A 14,131-nucleotide genomic window follows, 5' to 3' on the forward strand; every position below is an offset into this window, starting at 1 on the left:
ATGTTAATTTAGACTCAGAGGAAGACAGTAGATTAGGTATCAAAACACTAAGAGAGCCCAAGATAATTATGGCTTTGGACCTGTAACATTTTAACCGCACATATTGTTGAAGTTTGTACATGATGGATGAAGTGTTGACTGATGTTGCACGGAAGTGTTGTTGTGTTTGGGTGAGTGACACCATGGTGGTCATCAAATACAGACACATGATGGCGAGAAGGGAGCCCAGGAGAAATGGGCTGACCCATTTTCCCTCTTTCTCTTTCCTCTTTCTTTCTTCCTTCCTTCTTTTGTTTCTTCCTTCCTTTTCATCTTTCTTTTGTTTCTTCCTTCCTTTGTTTCTTCCTTTCTTTCTTTTTTGGTTTTGGGTTTTTTTTCTTTGTAAGCTTTATTTTTATCACTCTTATCCACCACATACCAGGAAGCTATCAACAGTGCATTGCATGGTGAGTCAGTTTACAACAAAACTGAACAAGGCAATTGTGTTTACAAAGAAGTTTTCAGCAAAAGCCGGCAAGGCAGCTCGCTGAAACACAGTGCTCACACTTTATAGGGAGGTGGAGATAAAGTCCTCTGCTATCAGCAAGAAAACAGACATGTGAAGGAGTGGTGTGGAAATCAGAGATTTAGGGATTTGGAAAAAGAGCATCTTGGTACTAAAGCACATCTATCTACATTTATAGTTCCAATTAGTTAGAACAGAACAACAACAAAAGCCCAACCACTCATAAGCAGTAAAACATCACAAAAAGCAGAATCATAGCATAAAGAAATGCCAAGACCAACACACTATTGAAATACCGGGTAGAAATGTCGCAGACAACTACTCACTGCACACTGTAATGCTCCTGTCGCTCTGAGAAGATAAACCAACAGAGTGAATACTCCTTAGAACTGGCTTTGGTTTAAGTGACCTTTCACATGTTTTTTTTTAAACCAGATCTCCTATGCCCAAAACAGTAATTCCATGTTGCAAGGGAAAACAGTAGGTTTTCATATTCCTAACCAATCAAATCACTCCAGTGCTGACATAGTCTGGAGACCAGATCATAAATGGATTGCTAAGAGTGACAAAAAAGATGGAAAAGACAGAGCCCCTTTTAGGATGGGAAAAAAAGCCTTATACCCCAGATCTGAACTACTTAGGAGATTTAAGGAATGTTAAAAGAATAATAAAAAGTAAATTCTGATGGAAAAGATGTGACAGATTTATATTCTGCTAATTAAGAAGTACAGATTAAAGGATTTTTCCTATAATAATAAACACTACTTATACTTTTCACAAGGTGCTATAACTCTGCAGTTAGTGTACACTAACGCTATCCACCCCATGTGCAAAAGGAAGAAGACAGAGATGCCTGGCCCCCCCCCCCGTTTTCTTCTGAGCCTCAATTTGTAAGAATAGTAGTGAACCCCAAATGCACAAGGGTTGAAATTCAAATACTTTAAAAAATTAGGACAAACTGACTATGGAGACTTAATCTGGCCTCATAAACCCTGACAACTATCTCCTAGGGAAACAAGGTTGAGGAATGTGTAAGAAAGGCAATGTTTTTATGCCATAGGTAACAAGTATAGATTTTTAGACCATGAACTGTATGTGGAAGATTACTAATGCCAGTAATGGAGCCACTTTCTTCCTTTTCTCTATTTATATTAATTGTTCTCTTCCTTACTCTTAACTCGACAGCCTCTGGTGACCCACTTAATAAAAGAACATAATAAAGGTAATTCAAGTAACTGAAGAGATTCTGAGGAGCTGACAGAGAAAAGGGAAGTGATTTCACGCAAAGATTTTACTTATCTTTATTTTATGTGCACTGCTGTTTTTGCCTTTTTTAAAGATTTATTTATTATGTATACAGTGGTCTGCTTGTGTGTCAGAAGAGGGTGCCAAATCTCATTATAGATGGTTGTGAGCCACCATGTGGTTGCTGGGAGTTGAACTTAAGACCTCTGGAAGAACAGCCAGTGCTATTAACCTCTGAGCCATCTCTCCAGCCCCGGTTTTGGGGTTTTAGGGCAGGGTTTCTCTGCATAGCCTTGACTGTCCTGGAACACACCCTGTAGACCAGGCTGGCCTCATGGTCATTTGCCTGTCTCTGCCTCTCTTGAGTCCTGGTGTTAAAGACATGTGCCACTGACCCATTTTCTAAGAAAAACTGCTCATGATGTGAAAGTTCTGATCACATTCAACCTTAGAAACACTGGAAGAACACTAGTCGTAAGAACTCAGAGGCTGTGTCTGATGGCCTCCAGGGCCGTGTGTGTGAAGTGAGCCTTGCAGTACTGCAGAATGGTGAAACTGCATTTACAAAATTCATGCTAGTTATTGAGAATTTTCTAGTCAAAACTGTACTGATTAACTGCCCTGGTACAGCTCCCATGAGGACAAAATGTGTCCCATGGTTAAAAAACGACAGACCAGAGGTTCTGAGTTCAATTCCCAGCAACCACATGGTGGCTCACAACCATCTGTAATGACATCTGGTGCCCTCTTCTGGCCTGCAGGCTTACATGCAGACAGAACATTGTACACATAATAAATAAATAAATAAATCTTAAAATCAAAGAAACAAAAAACAAACGATAGACCAATACCTAAAGCTCAGGTCCACTGGGAGAACACAATGAATATCATGACCTGGGAACTACAGACAAAGGACTTGAAAGAAGTGGCTAATAAACTAATTCTAGGCAGCGCAGGGAAAGACATAAAAAAAGGCTTGCCAATCTATCTTCCTCACGATGTATAGGATGTATAGTGGTTTGAGTAAGACGTCCCGTATTCTTAGACATTTGAATACTGGGTCCTCAGTTGGTGGTCCTGTTTGGGTAAACTTTGGAGTTATGACCTTGCTGTAGGAAATAAGTCACGCCTTGGGACAGGCCTTGAGGTTTCAAAGCCTCCTGCCCTGCATCTCCAGTTTTTTCTCTTTGCTTCCTGTTTGTGGTTGGAGATGTGAGCCCTCAGCTCTCAGCCAGGGCAGCCAGCTGTCACACTTCCTCATCATCATGGTGAGAGACGTCTCCCTCTGGAACCGTAAGTCAACAACAAACCGTCATGGGATTTTATCACAGCTATAGAAAAGTAACCTATACATGATGTCTTTGTTGGAAAAGCAAAAGTGCTGAAGAGGCCTAAGTCTGGGTTGGAGAAACTCATGGAGCTTCATGGCACACATGGTAGTTCTGGAAAAGTTGCAAGTAGGGAGATGCATGCTCAATTGACTAACGTGGATATCAGCCACCGAGCCAGGAATCAGTGTAAAATCCAGATTTAATTTCTTTTTTAACCTATGAGAAAACAGAAACAGTGCTTGGAAAAATCTAGTCATGGACTTTAAATATCTCCCTTAGTGAGAAAATAAAACAAAATCCTTGTTTTTGTAAACACTACTAAGATTTTGTAAACGTTACTCAGAAATCAGTACTTTAAAAGTCTTGTTGGAAATAGAGAATCAGGACTCAGTTTTTATCTGAATGTAACATGATTTACCTTAGGATTTATAATTAAGTTAGAACTATATTATAGTCAATTTAAATAATTTTCCTATCTGGGCATGGTGGTACATTTCTTTGATACCAGCACTCAGGAGGCAGAGAAAGGCAGCTGTTGAGTTTGAGACCAGCTTGTCTACAGAGTGAGTTCCAGGACAGCCAAGGCTATAAAGACAGATCCTGTCTCAAAAACAATTTTTAAACATTTTTATCAGTGATATACTTCATGTTTGTGTGGTTTGGGAGAAAATGGCCCTCAAAGGGAGTGGTGCTATTAGGAAGTGTGGCCTTGCTGAAGTAGGTGTGATCTTGTTGGAAGAAGCATGCCGCTGTGAGGGCGGGCTCTGAGATCTCTCTGCTCAAGCTTTGCTCAGCGTGGCACTCAGTCCGTTTCCTGTTGCCTGCACATCACCGTGTAGAACTCTCATCTCTTTCTCCAGCACCGCATGCCTGCATGCCGCCATGCTTCCCGCCATGACGATAACGGACTGAACGTTCTGAAACTGTGAGCCGGCCCCAATTAAATGTTCGTTTTTATAAGAGTTGCCCAGGTCATGATGTTTCTTCACAGCAACAGAAACCCTAACTGGAAGGACTAAAAAGAGGTGAAGTGGGTGCCTTTTAGCAGGCCCTGCGGAGATATGCCACTAAGCAAGCACGCCTCCTGCAGCAGGGTTGGCGGAAGAGGTTTTCTTGGCGAGGGGGCGGGGAGTGAGAGAGTGAAAGGCCCTGTAGAATTGGAGGGCAGGCAGGCAGAGAAACAGAGAGAACAGTGAGCCACAAGAGCAAGAAGGGAGGCCAGAGGGGAAAGAGACAGGGTGGTGGTGGTGGTGGTGGTGGTGGTGGTGGTGGTGGTGGTGGTGGTGGTGGTGGTGGTGGTGGTGGTGGTGGTGGTGGTGGTGGTGGTGGTGGTGTGTGTGTGTGTGTGTGTGTGTGTGTGTGTGTGTGTGTGAGAGCTGTGCCTGGAGGGCGCCTTTAAGGGATGCCCATGTCCCGGAGCTGACGGTGGGAAACTGATGTAACTGCTTTGGCAACAAAGGCAGGCTGCTGCCGTATCAAGACAATACTTTACGTCTTTTTTAAATTTAATGGCTTAATTTTGCTTATAAGATTAAAAAATTATATTTTAAATTGAGACAACGTATTAGAGTTGGCATGGTGGTAGCGCACACCTTTAATCCCAACACTCAGGAGGCAGAGGCAGGTGGATCTGAGTTTGAGGCCAGCTTGGCCTACAGAGTGAGTTCTAGGACAGCCAGGGCTACACAGAGAAACCCTGTCTCAAAAAAGAAAATTAAAATCAAATTAAAACTAACATATTTGGGGCTGGAGAGATGGCTCAAAGGTTAAGAGCACTGACTGCTCTTCCAGGGTTCCTGAGTTCAGTTCCCATCAACCACATGGTGGCTCACAACCATCTACAATGAAATCTGGTGCCCTCTTCTGGCATGGAGGCAGAACACTGTTTATATGATAAATAAATAAATCTTTAAAAAAAAACTAACATATTTGAAACACAGAAAAGGCACTCATTGTATTCCAGCTGTTTTAACAATGAAAGATAGACGAACATGGTAATCATTTTAAATATGATGAAAATGAGATACTTATACACTGTTTTCAAAAATTAAATCACCTATTCAGGTGGAGCACACCATTAAACCCAGCACTGAGGAATCAGAGACAGGTGGATCTCTGTGAGTTAAAGACCAGCTTGGTCTACACAAGTCAGCCAGGGCTACCTGTGTATAAAAAAATAAAAAAATTAAAGCACCTTAAAATTATTTTTTTATTTTTCTTTTCTTTGGTTTTTCGAGACAGGGTTTCTCTGTGGCTTTGGAGGCTGTCCTGGAACTCGCTCGGTAGACCAGGCTGGCCTCGAACTCACAGTGATCTGCCTGCCTCTGCCTCCCGAGTGCTGGGATTAAAGGTGTGCACCACCAACGCCTGGCAGCACCTTAAAATTATATACATACATACATACATATGTGTATATACTTCTCACACACATTTAAATCCCATGTGAACATTCACACATCTTAAAATCAGGATATCGCTCTATTACCTTTTTTGTAGTTACCTAAAAGCTGTTTTGGGAGGGCACCAGGGAAGCAAGGTTGGGACAGAAGGAGCAGGTGTGACAGAAGTCGTCTTGGTAAGCCATTTGGAATTCTGTGAACTGATATAGATGAGCTTTTAAAAAATGTAATGGGTGGGGCTAGACGCTAGGAACGGTAAAGACAGCAAGAGCGGGAGTAGGCCTTCTGTTTTTGAAGAGCTGAGGGCTTGGTACTGGTTTTCATCTAAGAGGCCGGCTGGGAGAGACTGCAGGTTAGCAGGTTTTGCTGGGAAGGAAGCCCCACAAGGCAGCAGTTGTCCTCAGCCAGCAGGAGAGAAGGGACGTTTTTTCTGGAGAAGTCGATCTGTAGTTGTGGAAAGGCAGCCTGCCATCATGAGAGAAGGCAGGGTTTGTGTGTGGCGTGTGGTGAGAGCCAGAACGTGACCACAGCGGATCAGGAGGGGACTCGATGGCTGTGGGGAACAGGGAGGGTTTTTATGTCGAGCGGGAAGCTGAAAAGGCCAAGCGGCCTGAAGGAAGAGAGTAGAAGCAGAGATGGAGAAAGGTTTGGATGCAGGAGCCTTGGCTTTACTCCTTTGCGTTAATGTAGGTTCTTTTGAATCTGGAAGTCAAACGTGCCACCCTCTGACCCGTGATAACGGTTGTGGAGGGCGTTCAGGCCAGGCCATGTGTCTTAGTTAGGGTTTCTGTTGCTGTGATAAAACGCCAAGACCTAGAGCAACTTGAGGAGGAAAGAAAGGGCTTGTTTTATCTCACACTCCAAGGTCACACCCCACCACTGAGGGCAGTTGGGGCCAGAAACTTGAGCAGGGCTGGAAAGCTGGAGGCAGGAACTGGAGCAGAAACCATGGAGGAACACCGCTTGCTGACTTGCTCTCCAGGGTTTGCTCAGTCTGCTGTCTTACAGCACCCAGGACCACCTGTCCCTGGGTGACACAAGCCCCAGTCCTGGGCCCTTCAGGACAGTCTTCCAACACAGAAAATCCCATGAGAGGATGAGTTCACTGCTAAATTATACCAACCCTTTCAAGAAGAGCTAACACCAGTGGTCCTCAGACTGTTTCGTAACATAGAGACAGAAGGAACCCGACCAAACCCATTCCAAAGAGCAAGCGTTATCATAATACTCAAAATGCATAAGGAAGTGACGAAAAAGAAAACTAAGGACTGGTTTCCTTGATGAACACAGACATACAAATTTTACCAAGATCCTGGCAAATTCAAGAAACAAAGTTGGTTTCCTTCCAGTCGTGCAAGGATAGTTTGACATACAAAAATCACTAAGAAGAGTTTGGCACATAAATAGACTTCAGCACAGAAAGTGCATGCTCAAGTCATCAGACATGATAGTGTGCACCTATGATCACAAGACGGTAGCGGCAGGAGGATCCAGAGTTTAATGATATCCTCGGCTACGTAGCAAGTGTGAGGCCAGTGTGGGGTGCATGAGATCCTGTCTCAAAGGAAAAAAATACTGAAAGAAAACATAGAAGCATTTCAACTGATGCAGGGAACGCTGTCTACAAGTTCAGATCCTTTCATGATAAAATCTTGGAAGACACTAGGAATCGAAGGAACATGTGTATCTATTATGTAACAGACCTTTGTGGGGCGATACAACACATGTCCATGCACTCAAGAAAAAGAACTTTCATCAGATCAAAGTAATTATTGTAGGGCTGGAGAGATGGCTCAGCCGTTAAAGGCTAGGCTCACAACCAAAGTAATTATTGTAGCAAAGTCCAACTTGTAAGTCGAGGGGTTTTCCTTGAGGGTACTAACAGAAGTGTGGGTGAGGGACCCTTATTGGAGCAGGGATCACCAAAAAGCCCAGCCCAGTACCGGTGGCAACTCACAAACCTGAAGCCCACAGTTGTCTGCATAGCTTTTGGAGCTTGCAGACAGCTCCAAAGAAAAAAATACGAATTGCCAATAAGTACTTGAAAATGTGTACCGCATTCTTATCCATCAGGGAAATACAAATTAAAATTAATTTGATCTGGGCTGTGGTGGCACACACCTTAATCCTAACACTCAGGAGGCAAAAGCAGGTGGGTCTCTGAGCTGGAGGCCAGCCTGGTCTACAGAGTAAGTTCCAGGACAGCCAGGGCTACACAGAGAAACCCTGTCTCAATAAACAAACAAACAAACAAACAACAAAAGCCCAACTAATTTGGAATTCATTTCTCTCCAGTCAGAATGGCTGTCATCAAGAAAACAATTAATTTCAGTCCCAGTACTCGGGAGGCAGAGGCAGGCAGATCTCTGTGAGTTCAAGACCAGCCTGGTCTACAAGTTAGTTCCAGGATAGGCTCCAAAGCCACAGAGAAACCCTGTCTCAAAACCTCCCCTGCCCCCCCAAAAAAGAAAAGAAAAAACAAAACAAAAACAAAGCAAAAAAAAAAATGACAGCAAATGTTGCTAGGGTATAGGGAAGGAAGATTTGATAGTTTTGACTTTTAATCATGTTTACGTGTGTGTGTCTGTGTTGATGACCTGGTGCCCCCAGAGGTCACTTGTGTCCAGTTCACTTCAAGTTGACTCATAGTGATTGCCAGACACCTGACACGGGTGCTGGGCACCAAGCTCAGGTCCTCTGCAAGAGCACTGCGTGCTGTAAACATTGAGTCATCTCTCCAGCCCCAGATGAGCAATCTTTTTTTTAACGATTTATTTATTTATGTATTTATTATGTATACAGTGTTCGGCCTGCAGGCCAGAAGAGGGCACCACATCTCATTACAGATAGTTGTGAGCCACCATGTTGTTGCTGGGATTTGAACTCAGGATCTCTGGAAGAGACCAACCAGTGCTCTTAACCTCTGAGCCATCTCTCCAGCCCCAGGATATGGAATCTTTAATTATTGACTGTGGAAACATAAACTGGTACAGCCACTGTGGAAACCCATGTAACAGTTCCTCACGACCTTGCGACGGAGCTCCCGTATGACCCAGCTCTGCCAACTTTGAATTTATACCTGAAGGGCGCCGAGTCAACACACCACGGAGAAACATGTGCATCCATATTTATTGCTGCATTGTTCACAACAGTCAGGAAGTAGAACCAGCCTAGAAATCTATCAACAGATTAATGGGTAAAGAAAATGTGGCACACAATGGAATTTCATGTAGGTATAGAGAAATTGAAAACATGATATTTATGTTTTGGAAAATGGATGCATTGTGTTAACCAAAACAATATAGACACAGAAAGACAAACACTGAATGCATTCCTTATATAGAGAACCTAGATTTAAAACTGTATGTGGTAGCCGGGCGGTGGTGGCACACGCCTTTAATCCCAGCACTCGGGAGGCAGAGGAAGGCGGATCTCTGTGAGTTCAAGGCCAGGCTGGACCGACAGCCTCCAAAACAATACAGAGAAACCCTGTCTCGTAAAAACCAAAATAAAAAAAAACTGTATGTGGTGTGTGTGTGTATGTGTATTTTTATGTGTGTTTGTATATTTGTGTGCATGTGTTTGTATGTTTGTGTGTTTGTGTATTTGTGTATGTGTGTCCTGAAACTAGAAAGGCAATCATGAAAAGAGATATTTTTTAAAGGCCTATTTAGTATCCTTTGTATGTGTGAGTGTTTTGTCTGCATGCATGTACGTGCACCATGTTTACTTGGTGCCTTCAGGGACCAAAAGAGGGCATCAGATTCCCTGGTACTGGCATTATAGATGGTTGTGAGCCACCATGAGGGGCCTGGTAACTGGACCTAGATCCAATATAAAGCATAGCAAGTGCCCTTAACTACTATGCATCCCTCCCACCCAGGAAGAAGGGATCTTAAAGGGAGGGGTGAGGAAGAGAGGCTAAGCAGAGGAAGGCAGGGAGAAGGCTCAGGGGAAGGGAAAGACTAAGACATGACCCAGAGGTGGGCTAAAGCCACTGATGGACTCTTTTGTGGAATCAAGCGCCCCCAGTCTGTCCTAACCACTGACACGCAAGGATGCTTTGGCACACCCCATGAGTGTTAAGCTGTTGTGGAATGGTGTATAAAACTAGCTGCTTCAGGGCTTTTCCACAAGTTATAATAAATAAATACCAAAAAAACAGTAAATAACTGTTACTTCTGCACAATAATTTTAAGAGCTTTATTTGCTTACTTTATCTGTCAGAATGGATTTCTAGGTTGCAATTCCCAACATTCTTTCAGTTTTTATTGTTTTGATTTGTTCAATTTCACTGTGACAGATTATCTGAACAAAATAAATAATATTACCACAATGTAAAATAAAAACTCCAGAAGTTCTTTTGAGGTTATTCTCAGGAAAGAATTTGAATATAAAAATTGTATGATTAAAAATTTCAGTTTTCTGGGCCTGTAGTGATGGCTCAGCACCAGCTTAATGCTCTTTCAGGGGATGTGAATTCATCCTCAGAGCTCACACAGGAGCTTACAGCCACTTGGAGTTCCGGCTCCATGGGACCTCACACCCTCCACAGGCACCTGCACCTGCATACATGTCACACACACACACACACACACACACACACACACAGAAAGAGAGAGAGAGACATAAGCCAAAAATAAATCATTTCTAAAAGAATTTGTTTTTTCTTTTAGGACATTTCTCACTTTTACATTATCAAAAATCCCATCCAGAAGTGATTTCATAATGTAAAAAAAATGTAAAGGTAACTTTTCTAGGAGCAATTTAAAAGGCACTTCCTTCTTGAATAATCCTTTTTTTCCTACTGAATAGGAAATATCCCCAGGCTTGAGTTATAAAATCTTATGTGTATTTGGGTTTTCTAGTCTGTCTCGCATATTTGTCTGACCGTGTGTAAGCAATTAACCTGTGGTCATGAATGATATATTCTAAAACCCTTAGGGGCAAGTGCGTGCTCAGTACAAGTGTTTTCTCCCTGATGTTTCACTAAAGAACTGAAAAGGGGCTTCTTCTGTCAAATCTACTTTCATTCATGTAAAATCAGTCAGCATAGTAAAAGCTCAAGTTAAGAAAACAGTGAGCTTCCTTATTCAAAACTGTGGAGCCAAGGCTAAGAGAAGGTGGCCTGGAGAGATGGCGCATGTCAACAGTCTAAGCACAACTTTGGTTCCGTCTCCCCTTCCAGGCTTGGGGACAGTGTCTGTTGGTGGCGTGAATTTGCAGTGCTGTCCTGTGAAAATTCAACGACAACACATGAATGGAGAGGAACAGAAAATCGTACTGCAACCATAGGAATCTCCAGTTTCCTGAGGTTTTGAGAGAGATTTGTGAGCAGTCTGTCCGAAGTTGAGAAAAGAATTGAAAAGACAAGGTGTTTGGAACTTGGTGAGTGGGAGCCATGAGTTCTCTTATCTATTGGATGTTACAATTTAAGGAGGCTCCAGGTCTTATGAACGAATCACGTGATGAAGAGGGTCGATGGGTCAAGTACTGAGTAAACCCACAGAAGTAGACAAGGTAATGGGTGAAAAGGTGTGTGAAAAAGACAGAAGTGGACTGAACAGCAAAAGGCACCCCTGCATAATAGCTGTGAAATAAGGAGAGAAAAAAACTCACCGCCATCTGCCACTTCACTACCCTCCACTGTTTCCTGAAAGTGCCTTGGTAAAGAACACAGGGACAGGGTCAGTGAGATGGCCCATGAGTAAGGTGTTCCCACACAAGCTCATGGAAGGCTACACGGCAGGAGAGAACAGAGTCCGTTAGGCTGTCCTCTGACTTCCACGCAGGCACTATGGTGCAAACACACACAAAGAAATAAAGTGTAATTTTGAATTATTTTTAAATTACGTGTCTGTGTATGTGCGCTTTCTAGTGCTGGTCCCCTCAAAGCCAGAAAAGCCATAGCATCTGCAGCCAGCATTATACATGCAGCTATGTACCACCCCCACTAGGATGCTGAGAGCAAGCTGAGGGCCTCTGAAGGAGGAGGGAGAGCTCCTAACCACGGAGAACTCTCTTGAGCCCCTGTAATCGCTTTTACATAGTGACAAACATGTTCTCAAAGGGGAATTAAAAGAAAGCAGGAACAGTTGAAGCTCTGCTGCTGTGTCACTCACTACAGTATTTGGATGGGCTCCCTGCCCATCTGTGGGAGGTTCCTGCTGCGCATGAAGGTAGAATCAGCAGTCTCTGGGTTTTCTTGACCTAGGGCCACCATGGAAGGCAGCCATTCTCCCTCATAGAACACAACACCCCTTATTCTCAGGTCTCCTAACCTGTTGTCCTTCCTATCATTCACATGAATTCTCTGGCGTGTAAGTTGGCCCTGCACTCTGGTGACATCTCCCATGCTGTCAGCCTTAGAGCTTTCTGAAGACTGTATGCTTTGAGAGTCTGGACCCGTCTGAACAGTAAGGATGCTGTTGCCCTGGTTCCCAACAAGGTCGTTGTGGGAAATCAAGGAGCCCACAGATTACCTACCCTGACTCCTCAGCCTCAGATCTACCTCAAACGGGAGTACTCAGACTACACAACCCCTCCCTTTCCCTACCCAATCTAAGCCTTAGAGTAAGCCCCAAGTGCAGGACCATTGTAGTTTAGGGTAAGCACCAGACACCAACCAATTGCATCCCACAGGATTGCTCCCCTGTGGGGGGTCTGAAAGCCACAACACCAATAGACCCAAGGGTTTGCAGACATACCTCCGCTCACATGGTCAGGACTGTCATCCTACAGTGCTTGTCATACACGTGAAACTTCCCACCAGTCACATGAGCCCACGGGGACGCCTAGAACCGCTTACAGCACCAGGTCCCTGTGGCAGGTGAACACAGATCATGCATTTTGCTCAGATTTTGGACAACACTTTACCTAGAGGGGACCTCAGGACACTGCAGTACCAGAGAAATCTCTCCTGGTGCCCCTCAGCTTACTGTAGCTGGTGCCTGTAAAGGGAAGCTTTTCCTTGAGAGACGCCTTCCCGCCAGCCTGGTTCTAGAGCCGCATCCGTCCCAAATAAACACACAGGAGGCTATATTAATTATGAAGCTGTTGGCCTTGCTTGTTTCTTACTGGCTAGCTCTGACTTAAGTAATTACCCCATAATTGTTAATCTAAGTATATCTCTTACCGGAGAAGTTTCCAGGCTTCCTACCCCATGGCGTTACATCTTGACTCTCTGTGTTCTCCTTCCCAGAATCCTCCTGGACTCCTAGTCCCACCTATCTAGATTCCTATTGGCCAGCAGTGCTTTATTGACATATACATATGACTTCCTCCACAGGTGCCCTTCCACCCCGCAGGTGCAGAAGCTGGAGGAGCCTTGTTGACTAGAGCTGCAGTAACAAGCTGTTGTCTGAAGCTTTGGAAAGACTGAGCTCAGCCTCCCCGGACACTGGCAAAAGCTCCGTGCCTGCTTCCCGGCATCACATCTCCTCAGCCTGAATGCATGTTCTCTTGACTTTTATTTTCTTTATTCAGTTTAGACCATGATGAAAGTTATTTTCATAAGTGTCCATTTGCCCGGGAACACAGTTTCCTCACTGCGTGAAAATGCTGCTTTGAGAGACCGACTGCCAGCATCAGAGCCTGAAGGTGGTCCAGCAAGGACTCCTCATGCCTTGCCTCCCTACTCCCCTCCTTTAGCTCATGATAGTCTCTGAAGCAGTCTCCAGTCCAAACTCCTACATCCCAGGTCTCTGGACCCCTGAGACCAGTGTCCTTATTCCCTCCCTCTACGGCCCACTCTGATGTCACTCTAGGTCTCCATCACCCTCACCTCTGCTCGTAGGATCCACACCCTGACAGATCCAGCCTCCAACCTCCCAAGTGGCAACTGTGGAAGTCATCTCACTGAACATCTGAGTGAGAAGATGTCCATGTGCAGCTTGCCATTCCCCAGACCCAAAAGGAACCACAGGGGCCGTAGAGTGATGACAACACCCTGAAGAACCAGCTGTGGGAAGGAGGAGGCCACCTGGTATGACTCCGTGTCAGAGCCAGGGAGCACCATCTGCCAGTCATTCAAGGACTGCACGTCTTGCTCTTCTCCCTTAACACCTCCAGACAGGCGGATCCTTGCTTAGAAGACAGATCTTCAGAGTACCACATTCGTCTTCTGCATCCCCAACTTGTCATTCCTATCAGTTGGGGAGATTTAGAACAAAGGGGGGTGGGGCTCACCTCAGTGACACTGCTGAAGACCTTGTAGCTGCAGAAGTGGAGAATGGGATTCTGATCTGGACTCCCAGTTGAATACGGTGGATAGTCAAGTCTGGAGAGATGGCTCAGCAGTGAAGACCACTGGTTGCTCTGCGGGAGGACCAGGGTTTAATTTCCAGCAGGCACATGCTGGCTCACAAGCATCTATACCTCCAGCTCCAGGGGTGCTGATGCCATTTCTGACCTCTGTGGGACTGAGGATTTGACATAATACACAGACATGCATGTAGACAAGGCACTCGTACACATGAATGAAAATAAGTGACTTTGCCTTTGAAAGAAATAAGTAGTCTATATTGTCCTGGGAGTTTAAATGCTGCAAGAGCCACAGAAATAAGAACATTGTCTCATCACTAACAGCACAAGATATGATGGGAAACAAATTTATTGCCAAAAGTTAAATTTATTAGTTAAATGGACCAAGG

The 14,131-nt window shown here is 44.4% G+C and overlaps 1 long non-coding RNA gene across 2 annotated transcripts; it reads right to left on the reverse strand.

The window, feature by feature from the left end:
- Positions 1–9,085: 9,085 nt before the first annotated feature.
- Positions 9,086–13,888, reverse strand: LOC121135926. Of its 2 annotated transcripts, none has more exons than XR_005873041.1 (4): positions 13,668–13,888; positions 12,188–12,300; positions 11,100–11,275; positions 9,086–10,045 (listed from the first exon to the last, which is right to left on the reverse strand). It is a non-coding gene; the product is annotated as an uncharacterized LOC121135926 (long non-coding RNA). The 2 variants fall into 2 exon arrangements; XR_005873043.1 differs by lacking the exon at positions 9,086–10,045 and adding an exon at positions 10,093–10,713.
- Positions 13,889–14,131: the final 243 nt, after the last annotated feature.

The sequence above is a fragment of the Mesocricetus auratus genome, unplaced genomic scaffold (genome assembly GCF_017639785.1).
Source record: "Mesocricetus auratus isolate SY011 unplaced genomic scaffold, BCM_Maur_2.0 Super-Scaffold_100045, whole genome shotgun sequence".
NCBI lineage: Eukaryota > Metazoa > Chordata > Mammalia > Rodentia > Cricetidae > Mesocricetus > Mesocricetus auratus.